At 42.5% G+C, this 24,318-nt stretch overlaps 1 long non-coding RNA gene across 2 annotated transcripts; it reads right to left on the reverse strand.

Moving 5' to 3' along the window:
- On the reverse strand, positions 1 to 24,070 carry LOC308419173. 2 transcript variants are annotated; one of them, XR_013974982.1, is made up of 3 exons: positions 23,937 to 24,070; positions 20,314 to 20,506; positions 1 to 317 (listed from the first exon to the last, which is right to left on the reverse strand). It is a non-coding gene; the product is annotated as an uncharacterized lncRNA (long non-coding RNA). The 2 variants fall into 2 exon arrangements; XR_013974983.1 differs by lacking the exon at positions 1 to 317 and adding an exon at positions 10,106 to 11,146.
- Between the last annotated feature and the right edge of the window lie 248 nt (positions 24,071 to 24,318).

Consider the following 24,318-nt stretch of genomic DNA (forward strand, 5'->3'; position numbering starts at 1 on the left):
CAACTTGCTTCCATGAAGGTGTTCCCTCTCCCAATCACCCTCTCCATGTCAGTGCCTTGGCTGATGATAATGTTGTTCTTCCCATGAGGGTGAAAACCTTTCAGCTATTTCAGTCCATTCTCTAGCTCTTTCATTAGGGTTCCCATGTTCAGTCTGATGGTTAGCTGCAAGCATCCTCCTCTGTATCTGTATGACTCTAGGAGAGCCTCTGAGGAGACATCCATGTCTGGTTCCTGCCAGTAAACTCTTCTTGGCTTTAGCAATAGTGCTTCGGATTGGTGACTGCATATGGGGTGGTTCTCCAAGTGAGACAGTCTCTGGGAGAACGAAACAGGAGAGGAAATACAAGGTCAAATAGAGGAGCAGGGGTTGAAGAAAAGATTTTCTCTCTTCTATTGATTCATTTTCTTGTCAGGTGTCCAAATACCTGACAAGAAGCAACTTAAGGAGGAAGGGTTTATTTGGCTTATAATTTGAAGGCATTTAGTTAATTATGACAGGGAACTCATGGTCATATTGTATCTCATCAGAAAGCAAGATGCAGATGAGATGTAGAGCCATCTTGTAACATTTAAGGTCCCAACCATAGTAAGCCACTTTCTGTAGCAAAGCTTACCTTTGAAAAGTTCTACAGTTTCCCAAAATAGCATTACCAACTTGGAATCAAGTGTTCAAACATGTAAGCCTATAGTGCCTATTCACATTCGGACCACAATATCCTAAAAGTAATTAAGAACCTTTGTATAGGAGCTTAAACCAAGCTTTCCCACACTCATTAGCCAATTAAATGATTCATTCATGTCAAATTTTGTTTTGGAACTGTTACTATATATTCCTGGTTGAAAATAAAGAGAGGTAGGAAAGATAGCTCAGTTAGTAAAATGCTTACTTTGCAAGCACAAGGGCCCAAGTTTGATTCACAGAACTCATGTGAAAAAAAAAAAAAAGAAAGCAAATTTAAGTTTAGTGAAGGAAGTTTATAACCCCAGCACCAAGGAGGCAGAGACAGGGTAACACTTGGGATTTCTGACCAGCAAGAATCAGCAAGTTCCAGGTGAGTGAAAATGGAAGTGTCTCATAGACCAAGCAGCACAGTGCCTCAGGGATGCCAAATGAAGTTATTCTCAATTACATATAGCCACACACACACAAACACACACACACACACACACACACACACACACACACACCATACTTATGTACACACACACACACACCATACTTATGTACACACACACACACACACCATACTTACATGTACACACAGAAACACACATAGAAAAATATACTTCTATGTACACACACACACACACACACACACACACACACACACACACACACACACAGAGAGAGAGAGAGAGAGAGAGAGAGAGAGAGAGAGAGAGAGAGAGAGAGAGAGAACAATATGTGTATACTGAGTAACATGCTTTTCTTCTCCTATTTGTCTTGCATGGATTAAGATGTCATTTTGGTCCAGATTACTCTGCAGCTACTACCACAGTGCTTGGTTTCCATATAGACCTTATTTACATAGTAACAAGAACTCCAACATATCACACCAACCTCTAATTTCTTTTAACCGAAAAGAAATATAGTGCTTTTTTAAATGAGCTTGATTGAGGTATAATTTATACAAAATAAAGTACACCCTTTACTGGTGTGCAACTCAATAAAGTATTAACAGGCCCTCATGGCCACACCCATCAAGCAGTTTCTTGCTCAAACTGTGGACAAACTTCTCCCTCCAACCCCAGCGCCTGGAAGTTGCTGGTTTGTTTCCCAGTCCTGCCTTCTCTGCTTTGCCATACACACCAAATACACAGCGAGTCATCCGTTAGGCCTTGCTGCTTTGACTTGCCACAGTGACTCTACTATATGTGTTTGAGGAGTTTATTTATTTTTCTTGCTTTGTGTTTTTGCTTCTTTGGAGGAAAAGCCTTTTCTTTTACCTATTTAAGTCCCCGTGTTCAGGGAAATGTATGTTAATTGACAAACAGATTGATGGAAAAAACTTACTCTTATGAGAGAACACTTTGTAAGAAATGGCTCTAGCAGTAGTGGCACCTAAGGCTTAATAAGTTGGGGGAGCAGGACTTTGAAGTTAGGAGGTGAAAGTTCTAATTAGGTTTGTTTATATAATTCCTTAAGATATCTTAATGGCAAAAGGCAGCTTTCTTCCTCAAAGCTTCTGCTCTAACAAATACCATGGGTGTTGTATCCTACAGATAATAGACATTCATTTTTCAAAATTTTAGGACCCGAAGAGCCCAAGATCAAGGCCTCGGCAGATCTGATGGTTAGTTGAGGGTCATTTCTGGTCTTGCATCCCATTTTTGTGTTGCCATGTGGCAGGAGGGGAGAGAAGGTCTCCAGACTGCTTGTAAAAAGTTGTGGCCTGGGGAGAGGGCTTAGTTGGTGAAGTGCTTGCCCTGTGAGAATGGAGACCAGCAGTCAGTCCATGTTAGATGTTGGCCATGGTAGCATTTGCTTATAATCTCAATGCTATGAAGACAAAAATAGGCAGAACATCGGCTTTGCCTATTGTAGGTAAAATAGGTAGCTCCTTAACTAGCCAGTCTAGCCTACATGGCATAGTCTGGGTCAGAGAAAGACCTTGTCTCACATATCAAGGTGGACAGTGTTCCCAAGCATTGAACCTAGGTGAACATCATGTACATAAGTCAGCCTTCCATACTCATAAACTTACATACACATAAACATACCCACATGCATGCATATGGGAACTAACTCAATTATAAGGTATCTACACTTGTGACCTAATCACTCTCAAAGGTCTTACCATCTAATAAGATTGATTTGGACTCCAAGATTTCAAAATATGAATTTTGTGGAGGAGGGGACTGATTTTAGCATCCTTAAAAATATTTATTTATTTGTTTGCTGGTCTGCTTAATGTATATGAGCATACTGTAGCTGTCTTCAGACACAGCAGAAGAGGGCATCAGATCCCATTACTGATGGTTGTGAGCCAGCATGTCATTGCTGCGGATTGAACTCAGGACCTTTCAAAGAGTAGTCAATTGTCTTAACCACTGAGTCATCTCTCCAGCCCTATTCTAGCACCTTAGTACTTCAGGATGTAACAGTGTTGAAATAATCATGCCAACTCTTGCATCCACTTGGGGTTTAGCTTCACTGCCTGTTTGCATGCCTGGACCCTGGGAGAGATATATGCCCCCTTTTGTTATGCTATTTGGCCCAGTCAGAAGCCACTCCACACCTGGCCTTCCTGTTCCCAGTTGCTAAAAGATAATTGCAGAATTCCACCCTAGGGGGTGACCCTTACACCCAGCAGTTAGGGAATTTACATACCTCCCCTGTAATTACCTGAGGGTCTAATACTGGGACTACTGTCTATGTAAGGGTGACTGCAGGCTGTCCTGAGAGATGGCAGTTCAAGATGGAGCAAACTTTCTGGTAACACGAATAATGGACTGTGTCTTTCTTTCAAGCCCTTAGGCCTTTCCCAGTTCAGAGTAGCTGTTAGTGGTACAGGCACCACAAATGGAGGCCCACATCACCTTCCACATAACAGTATGTGGAAATGGGTGGGCTTTATCTGATATGACTGGTTTCCTTTCAAGAAGAGAGTAAGACACAGACGGCCTGGGCAGCTGTGTCCAGTGTAGGGATACCTGAAGAAGCTGACCATTTTTCAAGTCAAGGAGAAAAGCAGTAGAAAAGACTGAACTTGCTGACACCCTGCTCTAAGACTTTTATCCTCCATAAATGAAGAAATAAATGTCTGTAGGCTAAGCTACTGAAGAAGCTGACCATTTTCAAGTCAAGGAGAAAAGCAGTAGAAAAGACTGAACTTGCTGACACCCTGCTCTAAGAATTTTAGCCTCAATAAATGAAGAAATAAAAACCTGTAGGCTAGGCTACCGACTTTCACAGCACTTACTGATGCTAAAACTGAAAGTGAACACATACAGTGAATAGCATTTTCCCGAGTATGTTTGGAAGATGATTCCAAAGTACATCAAGTCCTTCCCTGTATTTTTTGAGCTATGAAGAATTCTGAATTTGATTCTTATAACAACTCTATAAAGGAAGTAATCATAATTAGCCCCAGACTAAAGTTGAATGAGTCACTAAATTAAGTGATTTCTCCCATCTACACAGTGGAAAAGAATGATAATGGGTCCCAGGTCTGTTCAAGTCTGGATTAGGCACTGGTCCTGTTTCTGTGACAAAAGGATAACAAAGTCGACATCAGGAACACGTTTGTTTCGGTCCACAGCTGGAGTGTGTAATCCATCATGGCCAGGAAAGTGTGGTGGCAGCAAGGTGAGGTCTCTGATCACATCATGCCAGGATGTTCAGGTGAAAGCTGGTGCTCAGCTCCGTGTCTCCCCTTTACTCAGTCAAGGACCTCCACCCGTAGAATGTCGCTGTCCCTGTTCAGGGTGTCTCTTTCTTCCTCAGATAAACCTTTCTGGAAACACATCAGCAGACATGCCAGAGGTACATCTCCGAGGTGATTCTATTCCATCCCAGTGGCAATGGAGATTAGCTATCACAAACTCCTAGCCTTATGTTAGCTGTATAGTCAAGCACAGTGTCTTTATCTTGGCTTCCAGCTTTGTCATGACATATATATTAATATTTCGCATTTCAGTCCCTTCCCTATAGCAGACCCTCTGACAAAATCCATGACTCCCTTTACCTCTCATTGCCATTTTTACAGGAATGGCCTATTTGAAATCAGTTTGTATGGATGTGCGCACCCTGCAAACCTTGCTGCATGAAGACTCTCAAACTTGAAAGCAATGAGTTTTGGTGCCTCGAAGGGGAGCAAGTAACCTCTAGAACAATGAAGAACATGTTCAGCTTTGATTGTCACATTAGATCTTGTTCTAGTAAGAACAGAGAAAGCACTCCCCTGGCAGTGTTAATAAACCAGGGCCAACCATGACTGCAGAGTTAAATCTACCCAGGTCCTAGCTAGCTGTAGAAAGGTGCTCAATGAATTTTCTAGTGAATAGAATTGGGGAAAGAAAGAAATAGTAGAAACCAGTAGGCTTTGAACTAAAGTTTGTGTTGCTACAGTGCTGTGTGTATTTGTGTCACCCCAGTGGGGGATGTGTTTGTATAGATAGAAAGGAGGATCCTAACGGCAGGATATTTGCTGTACTTCCTGTTTGGGTATATGGCCAGACAACGCAGCATCTTCTACTTGACCCTGTAAAATAAGCTTTCCAGGGAGTTTCTTAAACTATTCTAGACTGATCATGTGCTATAGATGGACCCTAGCTATTGCTGCCAGTACCTTAAGAAAGGATTGTTTCAGAAAACAATTGCACGGCTGGTACCTATTGTGGCTCTTCAGATCCAATTATGGGAGCGGGGCCAACAAAGCTGCCTGAGAGGATGCCAAGATTGAGGACATATGAAGAATGTGGAAAAGACCCAGGGATTTGTGCAGGGATTCAGTTCTTGGTCAAAATTTGTTAGCAAGTGCAGGAAAACTGAGAAAAAATTACATTATGAATGTATGAAATAAACAGAATTTTTCTATCTGTCTGAGTTTTGGGCACAGGTCAAAAGTAAGAAAAGAATCAAAGACTAGGGGTATAGCCCAGCTGTAGAACATATAGTTTCTATGCACTGAAGGCTTGTAATTCCCAGAACTCCCCTCTATTAGCAACAACCAACCAACTAACTCCCCTCTATTAATAACAACCAAGTCAATATGCAAAATGTTCACCAATGAATGAGACAGTTCTTACTTTGGTTGAAGGCCTGTTTTTTGCCTCACTAATGACTAGCATGGTGTGAGTTCTTTTTCATTGATATTCACCAACCTGATGCTTGAAGGTTATCCATTCAGATATTAGTTTGTGTCTAGGAACCTTGCCAAGTCCCTTTCTTTTTGATAGTACTGAAGAAGAACCCTCCTGCCCCGCCCCTATGATTAAATAGCTCCTTGAAAATAGCTCTCTAAGTCAGAGATGCCTGTCCTATGTTTCTCAGAATCTCTTGCTCCCAGGTATAACCACATCAGAACCAATGCCGAGGGGCAGAAGTGATGTGTGCCTGCCTTCATTTAGTAAGCTGCTTTCTCATTTCTCATCCTCGAAAGATATGATAGCCTAGAATCTGGAACAATTTAGACGTCAAAATGATCACAACACTCTGGTGTTGGATCAAGACTCAACACAGTGAGAAATGGACTTCTGTTAGGTAATGCTCCCTTAGTGATAGCAGCTGCCAGCAATTCCTTAATTAATTCCTCCCACAGGGGACTGGAGAAATGGGAAGAGTGGAGTGAGTGGGGAAGGGTGCTTGGAAGGAGCTGGTGGTGATGTAGTCCACTTAGGATAACTTATGGATCTCCTACAATGCTCAGAAGATTTCATTAGGTACCAAAAAATAGAAACAGAAGAAGGTAGCTGACAAGCCTTCCAAGGCTGTTGGCTGTGTTCTACTGTTTGAAATACTTCCTGACTTAGTATTCTCATCTGACCTTGAGCCAAAGTCAGGAAGACTCATCTTCAAAGATGGGTCAACTGGGAGTCAGTTAAAGAGTTGGAACAAAATAACATATTACTGGAAACTTTTATTTCACTTAAATATGTGTTCTTATACCACATTTTTATTGTAGCTTGTGCTATATTATATCACACACATATAATATATAATAATAAAATTAAAAGGGCTAGGTAATGTGTGCTCTCTTGCCAAAGTTATTATGTGTATCTATGTATCATTATTTTCAAAGCAGTTGGAGTACAGACTCCATGTAGATAGTTTTATTTCTCCAATTCTTTACAAATCTTAATTTATTTAGTGCATGTGAGTGTGTGTATGTGTTTGTGTGTGTGTGTGTGTGTCTGTCTGTCTCTCTGTGTGTGTGTGTCTGTGTGTATTTGTGTGTGTGTGTGTGTGTGTGTGTGTGTGTGTGTATAGGTCAGAGCACAATTTGTTAGACCAAGTTCTTTCCTTCCATTATGTGGTCCCCATGGACAGAACTCAGGTTGTCAGTCTTGGCTGTAAGCTCCTTTACTTGGTGAGCCATCTCACCCACCCTAATTTATGTTCTTGTACCTTAGCGATTTGGAAATCAAAGTGATTTTTAAGGTATATTGTCTTCATGGTGACTTTCCTAGGTATTTAATTTAATTTTCACAGAAATCAAATAATTTTGCATTATATTTATTAGTTTAGATATTACTTAATAAGTTTATACCATTTCAATAATTGGCAAACTGGATTTTTGAACAAATTAAATTTATATTAGATGAAAGGCCTGTTCAGTGGCATGGTCTTTGTGTTAATATAGTAGACAGTGACTAAGAGTTGATTAGCTACTGCTTGCTAGCCTATAACACATTTTTTCCTAGGTATTACTGTGCTCTGGTGTGTTGTATCCTTGATGGAAGAGTCCTAAGCATGATTTCAACTCTCATATTGTTCCTACATTCAAAATATTACACAGAATCTGATGCAGCTTGACATTCTTAAGTAGCGGTTCAATTTCTTTTTATTGGTAAAATTTAAATACGAGATAAAAACAAAACAAATTGAGGGAGTACCCCAAATTCTTGAGCCACCAAGCAGAAGAAGCAGGACTGGAATCTTGACTATCGGTTCCTCAGCTCACCTACCAGGTGTCTAATTAAAATTTGTCATTGTCTGTTCTGTACCTTTTGCCAGGATTTAGTGTATATGGCAGGTCTTGCATTTGTCATAGGACAAGAACTTCTCCATTCTCATTAAGCATCAGTGCACTTGGCTAAGCTTGACATGGAGATGCACTTTGGGAGGCTGAGGCAGGAAGATTGCCATGAGTCATATGTATGACTACTCCTGAGTTTCTACTCTCATGGTTTGTTCACCCTAGGTAATTGTCTCATGCCAGAGTGCTTGCTCATTCTCCAAATTTCTTCCTCTGCACTTTTCCTTAATACAGCTTTTATTTCAGTATGCTCTGTTAACCTGTCCTATTCAGCTTTATTTCTTTTTTTAAAATTTTCTGTGCATGTGTGTGGTATTTATTTATCTGTGTGCATATTTGCACATGTATGTGTGTGGGGGTCCATCTGTGTAGATGTAGAAACGTGTATGTGAGTGGGAGGCCCAAGGTTGATGTCAAGAATCATCCTCCATCTGTTGCCTTCAGGGAAGCAAGGTCCCTTAATCAAACCCAGAGATAGTTATATGGCAAGTTTTATTAGGGTCTCTTTAATCAAACCCAGAGATAGTTCATATGGCTAGCCTTATTAACCAGCTTAATCTGGGGATCTAATTTCCTAGGCTGAAATTACAGGCAAGTGGCTACCCTCATGTATGTGGGTTTGAGTAGATCTTAACTCTGGTCATCTTGCTTGTGCTGCAGGCACTATGGCTACTGAGGTGTCTCCCCACCCCCCTATTGAATTATATGCTCCCCACCCCCCTATTGAATGGTTTTTACAAGTATTGCTTGCACATCAGGGATCCTTCTCAGCTCTTCCTTGTCCCATTGTACTCAGAACCTCTGCATGATTATTTCCTCCTATCTAGGCACAAATAATTGCCCCCGAGCAGTTGATGATAACATTTGTTTGAGAGAAATAAATTTGAGTAGCTGACAGAGGTACTCTGGAGTGTTAAAGGAGAGAGAGAGAGAGAGAGAGAGAGAGAGAGAGAGAGAGAGAGAGAGAGAGAGAGAGAGAGAATGAGGAAAATTTGATTCCCATTCATTTTCAATTTTCCAGTTCCATTCATTTGTCTGTCTGCCTGTCTCTCCATTCATCTATGGGGAAATTGGGGACTAAGTGCTACTTGCGGAAATAGGTCTCCTTCAGTTGTCAGCACTGAAGTTATACCATGGAGAAATTATTGTTAAGGCCACAGATTTTATTCCATGATAAGGAGCCCATCAGAAGAACATTATTTGGTTCAGGCTTAAAGGGATGCTCAATTTACCATAAGGATAAGTTCATGGAAGAGCAGAAGGCAGCAAGGCTCTTTAGGGTCCTTGCTGTTCCCCTGATAGAAACCAATGGCAGTTTGAACAAAGGTGGGGGCAGTGGAAGAGTAGGAAGACAACCTGGGCTTGTGTCTTTTGAGATTTGGGAGGATTTGCTGGTTGATTTGGACTACTTGCCGTTGGACTACTCGCAGGTACGAGAGAATGATGAGTCTATCTGAGCAACTGGGTGAGTAGAATTTCCTGAGATGGCAATGACTGTGGAGTGATGCAGTTTCTGGTTGAAAACTGATAGTTTTACTTTGTTCACAGGAGGCTGGAGCTGCCAACGTGGCATCTCAGTGCAATAATGACAAAGCAACTGATACATGGGATTAATGAAGATAGAGTATCCTTGGTTCTCTTCTCATCTTAGACCCTACACATGACTCAGAAAGCCTGCATAAAACCCAGTGTTGGCATCTCCCCCATGGTAAATCAGACCCCTTCCCCTGACCTGAAGTCCCTATGTGATCTGCTCCTCCTTGGTTTCCAGTCTTGCTCCTTGTTGGCTCTGGCTAACCCTGGCCCCTGGACAACCCTGTTTACTTCTTTGCAGGGGCATGTTCCTCTTCCTGCCTCCTTTCCCCTAAGGTATCAGAAAAGCACAGCCTTGACTCCTTTGGAACTATTGTGACACTACAATCTGGACATTTAAAAATCACAGTTGTGTTCAAAATCATTAGTTTGTTAATCCCTGTTTCTCCCTTAAATCCTTTCTCTTCCCTTTAATTTTGTTCTTTTCAACTGAATGTCTACCTGACTCGTGCTATTTACTCTCTGTTGTTTCTGCCACAGTAGCAACTCTAAGGAGGCAGAGAACTTTGTCCACATGACTGTGGTTTCATCCCCATGGCTTGTCATAGATTAACTCTACGGTAAATGTTTGTTGAGTGAGGGAGTACATAGGATTCTTCCTGTAGTTGGTGCTTGGGGAGACTCTATTCCGTGTTTTCATGACCAATCTCTTTTAACTCAAGTGAGAAGAAGTAGGTTTCTAATGCTTACGTGGGACAAGGTCATGCTCCAGATGTCTTCTTTTTCTTTTTGGTACCCATAATATCCCAGCATCCTTTGCATCAGTTATTTTGTCCTGTGACTGCTTCCCCGATAAGACTGAAAACACACTGGGGCTGAGTAGAATTTATTTACATGCCTATCACAGTTCATAAGTCATTAACATGAACGACAGTCATTTGCAGAATGAAATAATTTTAAGCTAACTTAATTTCCCTCTCATTATAAAGGTGAGACAAATCGTAAGAGCAAAACTCACTTGTGTCTTAGGAAAGCTTTGTGTTGTAGATGGGAAATCTAATTTACTCTTAAAGGCAACTGCCTCAGAGGATAAGTGTTTAGCTCTGTGTGACATATTTAACTACAACTTGGCCAAAGAAAGAGGTGAGCATTTGCTTGTACATGTTAGGCACTGCTCAAAAGACTTTAAATATATGATTTCATTGAATATTTTTATACCAACCTTTAATGGACCATGTCCATTCTGCACATAAGGAAACCATGTGTCATCAGAGAAACCAAGAAATGTAACTTAATCAAGAGTGTAAGGCTAGCGGAGGCAAAGTCAGGATAGATTCAGACAGCATGGCTCCATGATATGCCTTTTACGTGAATTAAGTTGGGAGAGGCATATTCTTTAACAGCCTTTAAAGAATCAGTGCAAATGCTAAGATGAGCATTTACCAGGGAACAAGAATGAGGAGAGTCTCCATGTTTTACATTGTTTCCTTTACATAAAGATCAAAAAATAAGATTAGTATAAGCACAGCTTGTCATTTGAAATGGGAATGCACAAGCAGGCTGGGCTATGATACAAAGCTAATCCTTGAACTGGTTACACACAGGTTCCCTCACTTTTTATAGGATGTTTCTGGCCCTAATCTGCTGCTCTGTCACCTTCCAAGCATCATGTCCTGGACAGCAAGTCCTTTGTTTCCAAACCTGGAGCATGGACCAAGCAGTGTGGGAATTAGGATATGTCCAGGCTTTGTGGGATCCAGTCTGGCACCTATGCTAGTTGGATTCTGAAATGGATATCTTGACTCTTCTTCTACAAGCCATCCAGGAGGTGATAACATTACAATCAAGGTGGGGCTTCCTTGAACACCTCCAGTTCATTCATTCTCTCTGTCTCCTCATTCTTCTGTGAACCTTTACAGAGGAGAAACAAGAAGCATTATCTTTGGTTTCTGCCCTGCTACAGTTACATATTTAATAGAGTAGTTAGAGTGTCTATGGGAAGCAGTTAGAGGAAAGATCACCATGTGCAATCAACAATGTCAGAAATTGTATAAATCAGTGTCCCAAGGAAAACCACCAAATGTCACAGTGAGGGGATACAAAGGTCACCTTAGCTCAGAGAACAGAAGCCATGTTAGAGATACTAAGGATAAAGGTGGGCAATAGGAAGTTAGAGGAGAAAGGATACCAAGAGGAATGGAGCAACAGTGTTGAAGACAATGAGAAAACAGAAACTCCACCCAGGAGGACATGAGTTGAACAACCTATTCTGCACCAAGCTCAGTAGTGAATTCTACTTGCAGTTCAAGTAGTCATTAGCCAAATGAGTATCTGATCTTTTCAGAGTGTCTGCTTAAACCATTCCAAAAATGCTGACAAAAAGCAGTTGTCAGAAGAGGGTGGAGAGATGCCCATTACCACAAGGTGTGAAGACCCATGCATCAGAGAGAGCTGATGCATGATACTTTTTCTGAGAAAGCAATGCAAGTCCTGTTACTGGCCTCAGTGACTCCTTGTGTCTATTTGGACAGGTCTTGATGGGTCAAGAGAACTTCCTAGAGAGCTCCTGCTGCCTCCTGGCATGGACCACATTCAGGGATGGCAAGGAGCCTGATGATTTCTGTATTTCCTGGTTTCATCTATGTTCTTGTAGCTGCTCTGAAAGACAGACAGCGGTAACTTTCTTTCCAAAACATACTTGCACCTTTACTTAATGAATTGATTTCATAGGATAATGTCACATTGCTTACAGCTATTGGGAGAGGCTGAGGATAATGCTGGAGTTTGGGAAAAATGAGTTTCTTGATCTCCTATGCACCAGCTAAGTGACCTGAAGCAAGTGGCTTAACTTTTCTGGGCCTCAAACAGTTCAGGTGAGATTATGTCTAAGGTCCATTTTGATTCAAATGTTTTATGGGTCTAAGAAGACAACTTGTAAGAGAAAACACTATAAGATATAATCAGATGGGCCAGAGGTTAAAATTTCAAGCTCCAAACCTTAACAGTTGTACAGCTCTGGGAAAGTCAATGGCCCTGAGACTCAGTATATATATATGAAGTTAAAAGTACTTATACTGAAATGAAGAGACTAGAAACATGCCAGATATATACATTTGTGGGACAGTGGTTGTGTTACTTTTTCCTTTATCTCTGGTGACCAAGAAAACATACTGACCATAACCATGCAAAACAAGTTTGTTCTTTTGCCCTCTTCTATATAGTGCCATTTCTTAAGCTTCTCTGCAAGTCCAAGTCCAGAGGAAGAAACTGGGTTTGCTTGGGTGGAAGGGGTTATCATTTTGGCCAAGGCACTGCAACTTTTCTCTCTGTTTCTCTCTGTCTCTTTCTCCTCTTTCTCCTCCCTCCATGTGTGTGTGAGTGTGTGTGTGTGTGTGTGTGTGTGTGAGAGAGAGAGAGAGAGAGAGAGAGAGAGAGAGAGAGAGTTAGGCTAGGTTTGCCACACCTGGCTTTTTCACGTGGATGCTTGGGATCATGCCCAGATCCTGTGCTTGCACAGCCCCCCTGAGTCATACCTTTAGCTCCAAGAAATAATACGCTTAATACCCAACTAACTTTGTGTATTCCCCCAAGGACTTTGGACAGACTACAGTATCTTAACTACCTTCCCAGCTGGCAAATCTTGAAGCTACACAGCTAAAGCACACAACAGCATCCATAGAACCCTATCTCATTTGGAAAATACCTATTGTTCCCAGAAGGGTTATTTGTGGGTTCACAGAACTCCCCTCTGGGCTTCTCAGCTCTGCCTCTGACCCTTTTTACCAGGTAGCCTTGACCTCTTGGAAAGGTGAACTGATGGTTGTTTGTCCCTTCCAGAAGTTGACAGGCATCACAACAAACTTGTAACCCTACCCGAGCTGAGCCACAGAACCAGAGCCATGGGCTGAGCCAGCTGTTTCACTTGGGTCTGACATCTGAGCCACTGGCAGTCACTAGCTCACCTCTGAGGGACAGTGACCTATGGAGCCACCTGGACTAAGTCTAGGAGTATTTGCTTTTCTCTGGACACAGCCTGGACCATCTGCCCTTCATCATTGGGGGTGAGTGCCGGGAACTATTTCTTTTCCCAGCTTTAAGTCATCCACAGTGATTTATGCTGGGGTAGAGTGGTAGCCAGGTCTCATTTTCAGAGGGAAGCATTAAGCATAGGGGTTACAGGTTTTGTTTCCTTACTCAAATAATACTTTACAATCTTCACTGATGCCAAAGAGTTGAATGATGGGGTCAAGCAATCATGTTGAATGAAACCACTGATTTGCCTTCACGTATTTAATCATTTCTTGTCTGCACATTTGGGCATTGCAAGAATGTGCCCTCTGAGGCATATGAGTGTATGCATGCGTGCTTGTTGAGTCCAGAGGTCAATGTCAAGTGTCTTCTTTTATTGCTTTCCAACTTATATTTTGTGACAGGATCTCTTGATGAAACTGGAGTGCAGTTATTTTGCTAAGCTGACAGATCAGCAAGCCTCAGGACCCTCCTGTCTCTTCCTTCCCAGCTCTAGGATTATAGGTCCATGCCACTGAACCTGTCTTTTATGTGGGTGCTGGGAATCAAACTTGGATCCTCATACTTTTATAGTGAGCACATTACTGACTTCACCATCTCCTTAGCTCTCTGTGTTGTCTTAAACCGGAAAGGAAAACAATATTAATCTAGGACGTAGGAACTTTTTGTCTTCTCTTTGACCTTCCTCCTCTTCCTCCTCCTTTCCCCCTTCCTTCTTCCTTGTGATATATGCTTTACCTCTAGGATGGAGTACATCTGCTTTGCTTGAGTTTAGATGTGAAGGTGCTTATCCACTTGGATTGCAGAGCCAAAGGATGCAGGGAACAGAAGAAGAGGCCAGTCCAGCAGACAGTGCCCCTGGAACTGGAAACCTCTGAGCAAGCAGCAAAGTCCCATTTTGGCATGGAAGCCATGGGCTGCAAGGGCCTCATTTGGGTGTGGAGATTTGCACTACTGGAAAGACAGTTGCTTTCTCCCAGGGCAATGATTCTTGTTTTTCTGTGGAAACTCATGCTGCCAAAAATTGATAGTTTCTCACAGCTTGCCTGACAGGTACAATTGTCGCCTGGAACAGAATAAGGAGACAATGGAAAGTAGCTCCTCTAAGCTGCCTTTAATTGGCTCTTCAAGTCATTTTTCTGAGATGGATTAATCACACTGAGACACAGTATGTCAGCACAGCTCATAAAACCTGCTTTCCCCCATCATTTCCCAGGGCCCAGAGATATGTGGTGGGTGTCATGTTGAACCTTATGTAAAGTCCTGTTATAAGTTTTTACATAGACTGGCTGTTGGGCCACACCCATCTAGGCCTTGGCACACTAAGTCCAGTGGACAGGAGTGAACGAATTCCAGGAGCAGGTTTAAGTGCACATGAAATTCTTCCAGCTTGTGAAAAGGAGGCAGGGCCCCTCCCTCTCCCCAATCCACCATTCTGTTGGCAGGAGGTTGTATTATGCAAACTCTTGCCTGGAGCTCTGCAGATATTCCTATTAAAATTCTATTTCCTATTTAAGGACACTTCTGTGTGAGTATTGATCACTGGACCAGGGCCATTTCAGTGCTGAAGAGACTTCCAAGTGCACCCGGCTGTCCTTCCCCAAAGCGAATATGCACATTTGAAGAAAGTCTTTGGCTGCAGCAGTTTTAATTTTGGGTGTAAAGCTTAGTTACTTGGAAGGAGAAAACCACAGAGGCTCAGCACCCATGAAGAATTTAAGGCCAAAATCAAATCAAATCAAATCAAATCAAATGTGCACAAGTTAATCTTAAACACTTGATGGTATGCAAATTCTCACCCCTGTTCATGTAAATCGCTATAATGAGAATTGGTTTCAAACAGCCAGATGAGAGCATCATTTCTCCATCTACTTCCTTCCTAGTCTGAGGCTGTGGGAGACAGACAGATACCTGGGTGACTTTCCCAGGCCTTCTTCAGAGTGGCTGGATGGCTGTAGGGTGGGGTAAGAGCAGTGGGAGGATGAGGGAAGGGCATCCCGGCTTATGGCTGAGGCTTCATCTCCAAGCCTTCAGTTTAACCCTTCTCTGGCTGAGACACCATAGTAAGACTCCTGGTATAGAGTGGGGCTCTATGTTGGAGGGTGGCGGCTCTTTGCTGGCTGTCCTTTACTGGTCGCCTCTAGATTCTTGATGACTTGACTTCTTCCTTTTTAGACAGTGATGGCAATTTCTGTAGTGATGTTGACAATAGGGTAGAGTCTAATACAATGTCGTGTCATTGACATGTCTTGTTAACCAGAGGCAGATCCTTTCCACACTCAACATGTTATTCGTAGTTGCACATAGATGTGAAGACTGGGAAGATGCAGAAGCTGTCTATTATACTCCCTCCCTCCCTCCCTCTCACCCCCCCTCTCCTCTCCCTCTTCCTCCCCCTCCACGCTCCCTCCTCTGTGGTGTGTGTGTGTGTATGTGTGTGTGTGTGTGTGCGTGCATAAAGAAGTTTAGGACTAGGTTCTAGGGTTAAGATGGTTGTCCAGTGAGCTCTTTGGATCTGTGTGTCTGACTACCCAGTGCTTGGATTATACATACACACATACATGCTACCATACCATGCTGAGCTTTGTGTGTGTGTGTGTGTGTGTGTTTGTGTTTGTATTCATGTGTGTATTCAACGGTCAAACTCAGGTGATCCTGTTGCTTTGCAGGTACTTTTCTACCTTACCTGACTCCCCAGCCCTATCATGTCATTGCACTTGCATCAAAGTGTCCTGAAAGGGTTAAGCAATGTCAACTCTCAACCCAGCATATTCTAAGGAACAAACCACTGGCCTGTTTTACCTTTTGAGCAGACATCCTTGTTTATAGCTGTTTTGCACCCCTGTAAATGAAGTGGTGTCTTTTGTTAAGCTATGTTGATAGAAGACAAAAGATTTTAATTTTAAAGACTTCTCTGATGTTATTCTTAATCAAATTTAGTTGTACGGATGTATCATTATTGTTCACGATCATCTTGTGTTTGTTGAGAAAGGACTGAGGTGGGGGCAGAAAACAGAAGAAATCCTACTTGAATTATGTGTATGGCACAGACTAAGCAGGCGATGAAGAGTTCTGTTCACTTCTTAGATCCTCAGCATTGGATACAACCAGTTTGTTTGTTAGTATAGGGGTTTTGATTCTGAACTACTGTTAAGACAGAAAACTCTGTGTTAGTTGCCATACTGTAGAAAGGAAATCCAGATTAGCAGATATGGTCTTCAAGTCATCATGGGCTTCCCAAGACAGCTCTATTAGAAGTTTTAATCTGTTGTTAAATTAGTAGAGCACCAGAATTATAAACGTGGAAACTGAAAATTTCACCTTGACCATTCCATGCCAGCTCAGTGCTTGAGGATGTTCACTACTAACATCCCTTTGGGTACTTGCCTGTGCCAGGGACACAAACTTTTAATGCACTGCCCATTTATGTCCAAACTTTTTAAAAAAATGTGCTTGCTTCAGCATTGAGAAAGTGAGGCATGGAGAATGTATATAACTTGTTAAGGTATGCAACTAGAATTGAAAATACCTGAAAGTGAGCTAAGGTTGTGGTCCTAGAGATCTTATTCGTGGCTGCTAGACTAAAGACCCACTCTTAACTTCCTGCTATAGAACAGTGATTAATACATGTATGTGGGGCAGATGATGGAATAAGCCTGCCACAAAGCAAAGTGCAGTCTTAGCCTCATAGCTCTTTCCCATTAAAAATGCCCCTGTCCAGACTGGTGTTGGGTTCCTGTTATCCTGGCTAGCAATTTCTCAGCCTTTGCTGAGGAAGGAGGAAGCATCTGAATGGATGGTTCTGATGGCTGACATCTCTATTCCTCCTCCACTGCACTCTGGGCAGTCTGGCCTGAGAAACCCTTGTTTCCAACTTGTCTGTGATCTGATACTTCATCTTGGGGGCTCAGAAGCTATGAGCCCCTGGGCTGGCTAAGCTGCAAGATCTGATGGACATTCCACAGCTGTCAGCACTGTAGGCCTGGCTCCTTATGAGACTGGCATGGAGGGAGGTTTTTCTTGGCTTTACTTGAAGAGGTCTGTCAGGTATCCATGAAGTCCTGAGTAGATGCTGAGTAGAGTTGGCCTTCTGCCTCATAGGCCCAAGGGCATGGTAACCTTTAAGCTGCCTCTTGCTGACAAGTCTGTGAACATTGGTGTATATACTACCCAGCCCAGAGGAAGGACTTTAGACTTTTCATGGGTAGCCACTGGAATCCAATATATGTGTCCAGTACTATGCCATTATGAACACAGAGGGCTCCAATGGCATTTAAAAGACTTAGGGTCTAGTGATAAAGCATCCACACTGGCCAAGTGTTATAATATTTAATTACTACCTTGTTATTTGCATATGCTCTGGAGACATATGAAAAGAAGCATTCACTTCTTCCATTTAATACAGCGACAATAGGGTAAGATGCCAAATAAAGAAGGCATGGCTAAGTGAGGGATAAAATCAGTTCACCCCTGGCATGATACCGTCATAAAGTAGTACAAAAATAGCAACGAGCATGCACTAAGTGTTCAGTGATATGGTTGTGGTGGAGATGGCGATGTTGCCTCTGCCCCCTTGTTAAATTCTGAGTTTGTTTTCTTCCCAAAGGGCAAAGTCCTCAGTGTTGGTCCTCTCTTAACCCCTGCAGGAGAGTTTCCCTTCATCTCCTCATCCTGGCTTTGAGCCCCATGAGACCACCCTAGAAAGACTGAGCGTGTGTGCATTTGCACTATGCACATGCCTTGTTGTGGTCACAGAAGGTCATCCCAGAGATGCTCAGAAGTGACCAGAATGCCAAGTGCTTCTCCTTGTTGTACAGGAAAAGGGATGCTGTGGCATTTTCTCCACACAGTACCCCCCCCCCCCTCGAGTCCAGAGCAGTCCTGGGCAACACTGTCCAGCAAATTTCTATCCACTCATTATTCTTCATGAATCCCTTCCACGTGCAGAACCGAGTCTGTGTCCCACCGTTCTGCATTTGTGCATTCAACTGCACACAGGTTGAAAAACTTGCAAAAATTATATCTATTTTGAGAATGTGTAGATGCTCCATTTCATCACCCTGTAAACAACACACAGTAACTATTTCTCTTGTGCTAGCAGATACATGTCGTAATCCAGATCTGATTTAAAGTCTGTTTGGAGATGTGCACAGGGCACACTGAACACCATGTTACGAAGGTCCTGAGAATCATTCGCTTGGAACCTGCCAGTGTGTTTTGGAAAAATTCCTCTGTCTACCACTCTTAATCTTCTCATGAGTTACTTGAGTTAGGTTTTATTGACTCTATAGCAGTGGCAATCACATTAGCAACACCCAGACTGATCAAACACCGTGCTGAGAACATGGCGGGTGTTTCTCCCTATAGTACTCAGACTCTTGTGAGTCAGGTACTATTACCCTCCCATTTAAAAGATGAGAAAATTGTGTCACAGAGAACTTGATATCTTTCTTAAGATTATACAGTGAATGGACAAGGGAACAGGGTTTGAACACAGACATTATGTATTTAGAGAAGAAACATTAGCCCAGAGGAAACTCTCCTTCCACAGAAGAGAACTACATCTGGGACCATCAGAATCCTGGCTTCACTTGGGCATCTCCTCCTGTGACCTATGTGGTCTGATAGCTCCAGTAAAGCAAACCCTGTTTGCCATTTGAGAGTTCAAATCCACTGAGAATTTTCCTGCCCGAGACTTGTACACATTCAGCCATTCTGTTCAATAAAATTATGGAAAGGATTTTGGGCAGGTGGCTTATATAAAGACTAAATTAGATAGCATGCACAGATAACACTCTTGCAAACAGATTTTATAGTCACTGTCTCCTCCACTCATAGCAATATTGGGATCTTGACTGGTGTCCCTCAGCAAAACTCATAAGCTATAGACTTGGTCCCCAAAGTAGCCATGCTCATAGGTGAGGCCTTTGAGAGGCGATTATCTTTTGAGGATTTTGCTATCAAGAATGTATTATTCCCACTATGGAGTTAGCTTTTGAGGTTATTAGAGAGTGGCAGAATGAAAAATCAGGAGGTGGGACCTAGTTACAAGTAGGTTACTGATGTTTTTATACTTTATTTCATTTTTTTAAAACTTTATGTGTATGGATATTTTGTCTAAATGTATGTCTCTGTTCTACATGCACGCAGTGCCTGAGGACAAAGGAGAACACCAGATTCTATCGTGACTGGAATTTCAGATAGTTGTGCCTCTCTGTGTGGATGCTATTAATCAAACCCTGTTCCTATGGAAAAGCAGCCAGTGTGCTCAAACATTAAATCATCTTTTCAGGTCTGATGACAACCCTTTGGAAGGCATATTTTGTCCCTATCCCCACTTCTCCCTACCTCCTCTGTGGCTTCCATGAGGAATGTGGCTTTGTTTACCTCCCTACTCACCACCATTTTGCCCCAGGCTCAAAATGTTAGAGTCAAGAATTTGCACCAAAACACAACTTTCTTCTTCATAAGTTGAGTATTTCAGAAGTCTTGTTACAGTGACACCAAGCTAAATGATGCCTATGCCTCACAACCAGGAACTTCACTCATAAAAAAAAGGTGGAGTGAGGCTTTTGCAGGGCAAGAGGAACAGCTAGTCTACTCTGATACACTTTTCAAGGCAGCCTTATAATGACTGGTAAAAGCCCAGGAGTGTGTGCACATCAACAGACACATAAGGTGCCTCAGCAAGAGAGATGTTGGGTATTATTTGAGTGAGATTTAGTCCTGCTGTTAAACTTCGGATAAAATTGTGTGTTAAGTACCAGGGAACTCAGAGTAATGGGAGATTTTAGAAAAGTCAGCTGTTAACCACCTTCCCTGTTTTTATTTTAACTGTGAGTGTATACAGTTATGTACACTATTGTTCACTCAGTATTCTCTTACCCATTGACTCTTTTCTTTTTTTACTGAATATCTTCTTTACTTACATTTCAAATGTTATACCCTTACCCAGACAACCCTTTTGGACCCCCCATTTCATCCCCCCTCCTCCTGTCCCTATGAGAGCATTTGCCCATGCACCCACCCACCCCCTCCCACCTTTTTACCTTCACATTTTCCTTCCCTGGGACATTGACCCTTCACAGGGCCAAGGGCCTCTCCTCTCATTGATGCCTGATAAGTCCATTCTCTGCTACATATGCAGCTGGAGCCATGGGTTTCTCCATGTGTGCTCTTTGGTTGGTGGTTTTAGTCTCTGGGAGCTCTAGGAGGTCTGGTTGGTTGATATTGTTGTTCCTCCTATGGGGTTAAAAACCACTTCAGTACTTTTTCTAACTCCTCGATTGGGGACCCTGTTAATTCTTCATTTTTTATTACATTTAGTGTGTGTGTGTGTGTGTGTGTGTGTGTGTATCTGTGTGTGTGTGCTGCATGCTCATGCATGTGTTTGTGTCTACATGTGTAAGCAGGCATACATGTACTCATGTGTGTATATGTTTGGTCAGAGGACAATTTACAGGGCTCTGTTCTCTCCTTTACAACATGGGTCTTAAGGATTACATTCAGGTTGTTAAAACTTTGAGGCAAGTGTCTTTACCCATTTGGCCATTTTATCAGCCCTCATTTCTAATCTTTAACCTTCAACATGGGAATTGATATCTCAGAAAACAAATTTTTTTTGTGTGTGTGTGAAAATTATAGGCTGAAATAAAACCCATACAAATTTTAAGAATTCATTGAAGTTGCACTGAAATTTCCTCCATGGGAGGTTGCTTTGAGAGACCAGACAAAAATGGAGACCTTATTCCAGTTGTCACACCTTGGCTGTGATCACTAAACTGAACTTGGAACTTTGGTTACTCTGCCTTGGAATGACCCTTGCAACCTTTTCAAAAGATGTCTTCCAGGCCATGCTAGGCATTATTGTTGTTGAGAAACAGTCTCCTGATAAATGTGCAGAAATGGTTGATTATCGTCTTCCCTTGTGACTCTGGCTTTATCCACTGGCCTTACTTCCAGCCCTTAGGACCCACTTCTCCTTTCCACACCTTTGCTGTATCTTCATGGTTACTGAAAAATCTCAGTTGAGAATAGTGATTCTCACCTGTAGGTCATGATCCTTTTTGGGGTAAAAGTGACCCTTTCATAGGAGTTGTCTAAGACCATGGCAAACACTATATTTCATAACAGTAGCAAAATTACAGTTACCAAGTAGTAGCAAAAATAATTTTATAGGTGTGGGTTACCACAGCATGAGGAGCTGTACCAAAGGGTTGCAGCATTAAAAACACCAAGAACCACTGAACTGGACACTGGGCACATTTGAGCAGCCTGGGACTCCCCTCTGTCTGTTAGAGTTTTGATTATCTTCTGAATTATAACAGCCACTTTCTCTGATACACCTTCTCAGTGCTGGGTACCACATTGGTCCTCTTCAGATGAGATCTCCAGTCAGCTTCTCTTCTTCTTGGTAACAGATACAACATTTATCCCCTTTTCAAATGTGATGATTTTGGATTGGAGTAACACACTGGAAATATAGGACCCTGCTGACAACCCAGTCTCACCTGTGGCTAACCCTCAAGCCTTTTCCACATTCCATACCAGTTCACTGAGTAGTCCAACTTTAGTTTTACACCACTGGTGTTGAGGACACAGGGGAGAAGCTGCCACCTGACTCTGTCCTGTTTCATCTTGTAGGATCTGGCTCATCACTCTAGGCTGCTGACATCTTTTTGGAGCCCAACTGTGTTCTACCTTTCTCAATGTATTTCTACCTGTCATCAAAAAAATGATAAGCATATAACATCTATTTTCATGAAAGTCATTGATAAAAATGTAGAGTAGAGAAACGATGGAATTCTGATGATGTTAGGAAACACACCCTACAGCAGTGAAATTTATTAATTACTACTCATTGAGCATTGCTTGCTACCAGCTATTGGATTATGCAAGCCTATACTTAATTCTCCATTTTATTAACAAGATACAAGAGTCTAACGCCTCATATTGTGAGACAGGAAAGCATGTGTTCAGTAAGGGATTTCTTTTGTCCAAATAAAGTTCGGACCCTGTTTCCAGCTCTTAGGAGAAAAGCTCTGCGCTCTAGGAATGTTTTGTCTATAAGAAGGTCTGTTTATCTGGGATTGTGCCAGGCCAGACTGTTTATGCAATCAGTAGCATTTATGCTAGGGTCTTAGCCTAGAAAGTATCAACTATTTTATAATTGTTAGAGGCTAAGTGTCTCAGGTAGTGTTTCCATTGTTGTAAAGAGACACCATGACCATGGCAATTCTGATAAAAGGAAGTATTTAATTGAGGCTCACTTATAGTTTCAGAGGCTTAGTCCATTATTGTTAAAGTGGGAAGCAGGACAGTATGCAGGCAGACATGGTGCTGGAGAAGAAGCTGAGAGTTTTACATCTGGATCAGCAAGCATTAAGAAGTGAATGGGGCACACTTCCTTCATCAAGGCCACACCACCTAATAGTGCCACGCCCTATGATCCTCTGGGGGCCATTTTCATTAAATCTACCATACCATACATTATATCTATATGATCAAGGCCAAGGAAAACCCTACACTCTGAGGCGTGGGCACGCTTCTTTGGTTAGCCATACTCTAAGTGCGTGCCAGCTCAAACCTGCTCTCACCACTTCTTTCGGATCCCAGTGAATCTTTCAAGTCAGTGACTGGAGAGGTACTGAATCTGTACGTGGTCTCAGGACTGCAAACCGCATCAGGAATTTCTGAAGAGCACTTTGTTTGCTTGGGATCCAGAATGCAGTTCTTTCTGGGCTTCTTCTAGACTCTTCTCTCTGTCTTCCTTAACTTCCTTAAGAATACAGGCACGCAGGGAGACTCCTCATAGGCTCCCACCCAAGGGAGGCAAGGTGCTTCTCTTCCCAGCTGCCCAATGTGTTTTAATGGCACCCCATTCCACTCCACTTCTGGGTAAGACACTGTGTCCAGGAGGATTCCAATCTCTAGTTCCTGCCCTTAGGAAAATCTGAACTCAGTCTCACAAGAACATATTATCCCACTTTTAGGCATTTACACTTTAGCTTAAATGGATGCCCCCAGTCTTTAAAAATACATTATAAATGCTCCTTTCCCTCTCCTCTCCTCCCCTCACCTCTACCTTCTTGCCTTCTCCTTTCCTTCCCCTTTAACCTCCTTTCCCCACAAATAAGACTGACTTTAATCTCACAATATAGCTTAGGCTGGCCTTGAACTTATTATCCTCTTCCTTTTCTTAGTTGAGAGTATAAAGGTGCACTCAGAGAGTTGGCAATTGTCATGGAAATTTCTTAGGGCCAAGACCTACAAGAATTCACCCTTGAATTTAGACTTAGCCCACGCCTGACCTCTGACTCAGTGCTGACACTCAGGCCAAGTATGACCTGCAAACTTAAATTCTTCAGTTGGGCTAAAGGTCACTTCTACAGCTCTAAACTAGAAGTCTGGAATGCGCTAGAGAGCCCCCAGCTCTGCAGAAAGTGTCACCTGGTAGGTGGGTCTTTCTCCTGTTTTCCCCCACTTGATCCCTCCCCTCACTTCATGGCACAGTCTTTTTGGTCTCTGTGGCTATGAAGAAGGGCTTGCTGCAGGAAGTCAATTAGTGTTCACACTTCCTTGCAAGCTTGGCTGTTTGCATCCAGACCCTTCCTTCATATTTTGCTCCAGATTTTCTCTTATGTAAAACAAAAGTAGTTATAATAAAACTTACCTCTCTATAGTCACAGTGAAAATGACAGGGTTATATAAAGGACTTCGTCCATAAAAAATATCCAGAGCGTTATTTTCCTTTTCTGCTGGAGCTTCTATCCTTAAGCCTGGGACCTCAGGGAGCCCTGGGCTTGTGTGCCCTCAACAGCCACAGTTGTGCAAGCACTCTTGGGTCTCCTGTTACAATCATGAGCAGGCAACAGACCAAAATAAGTGTGTGTTGGGGGGTGGGGGCAGGCGGGGGAACCTCTGCAGGGAGTCTGACCAGGTCAGCTGGGAATGCTTGTCAACTATCCAGGGTGGCTTTTCCTCTAGGCTCCTGTATGGGTCTGGATGTGGTTGAGTGACTCACGAGGGTGCCCTCCCCACCCCTACATCCAAAT

This window comes from Micromys minutus (assembly GCF_963924665.1).
Source record: "Micromys minutus genome assembly, chromosome: 3".
Taxonomy (NCBI): Eukaryota; Metazoa; Chordata; class Mammalia; order Rodentia; family Muridae; genus Micromys; species Micromys minutus.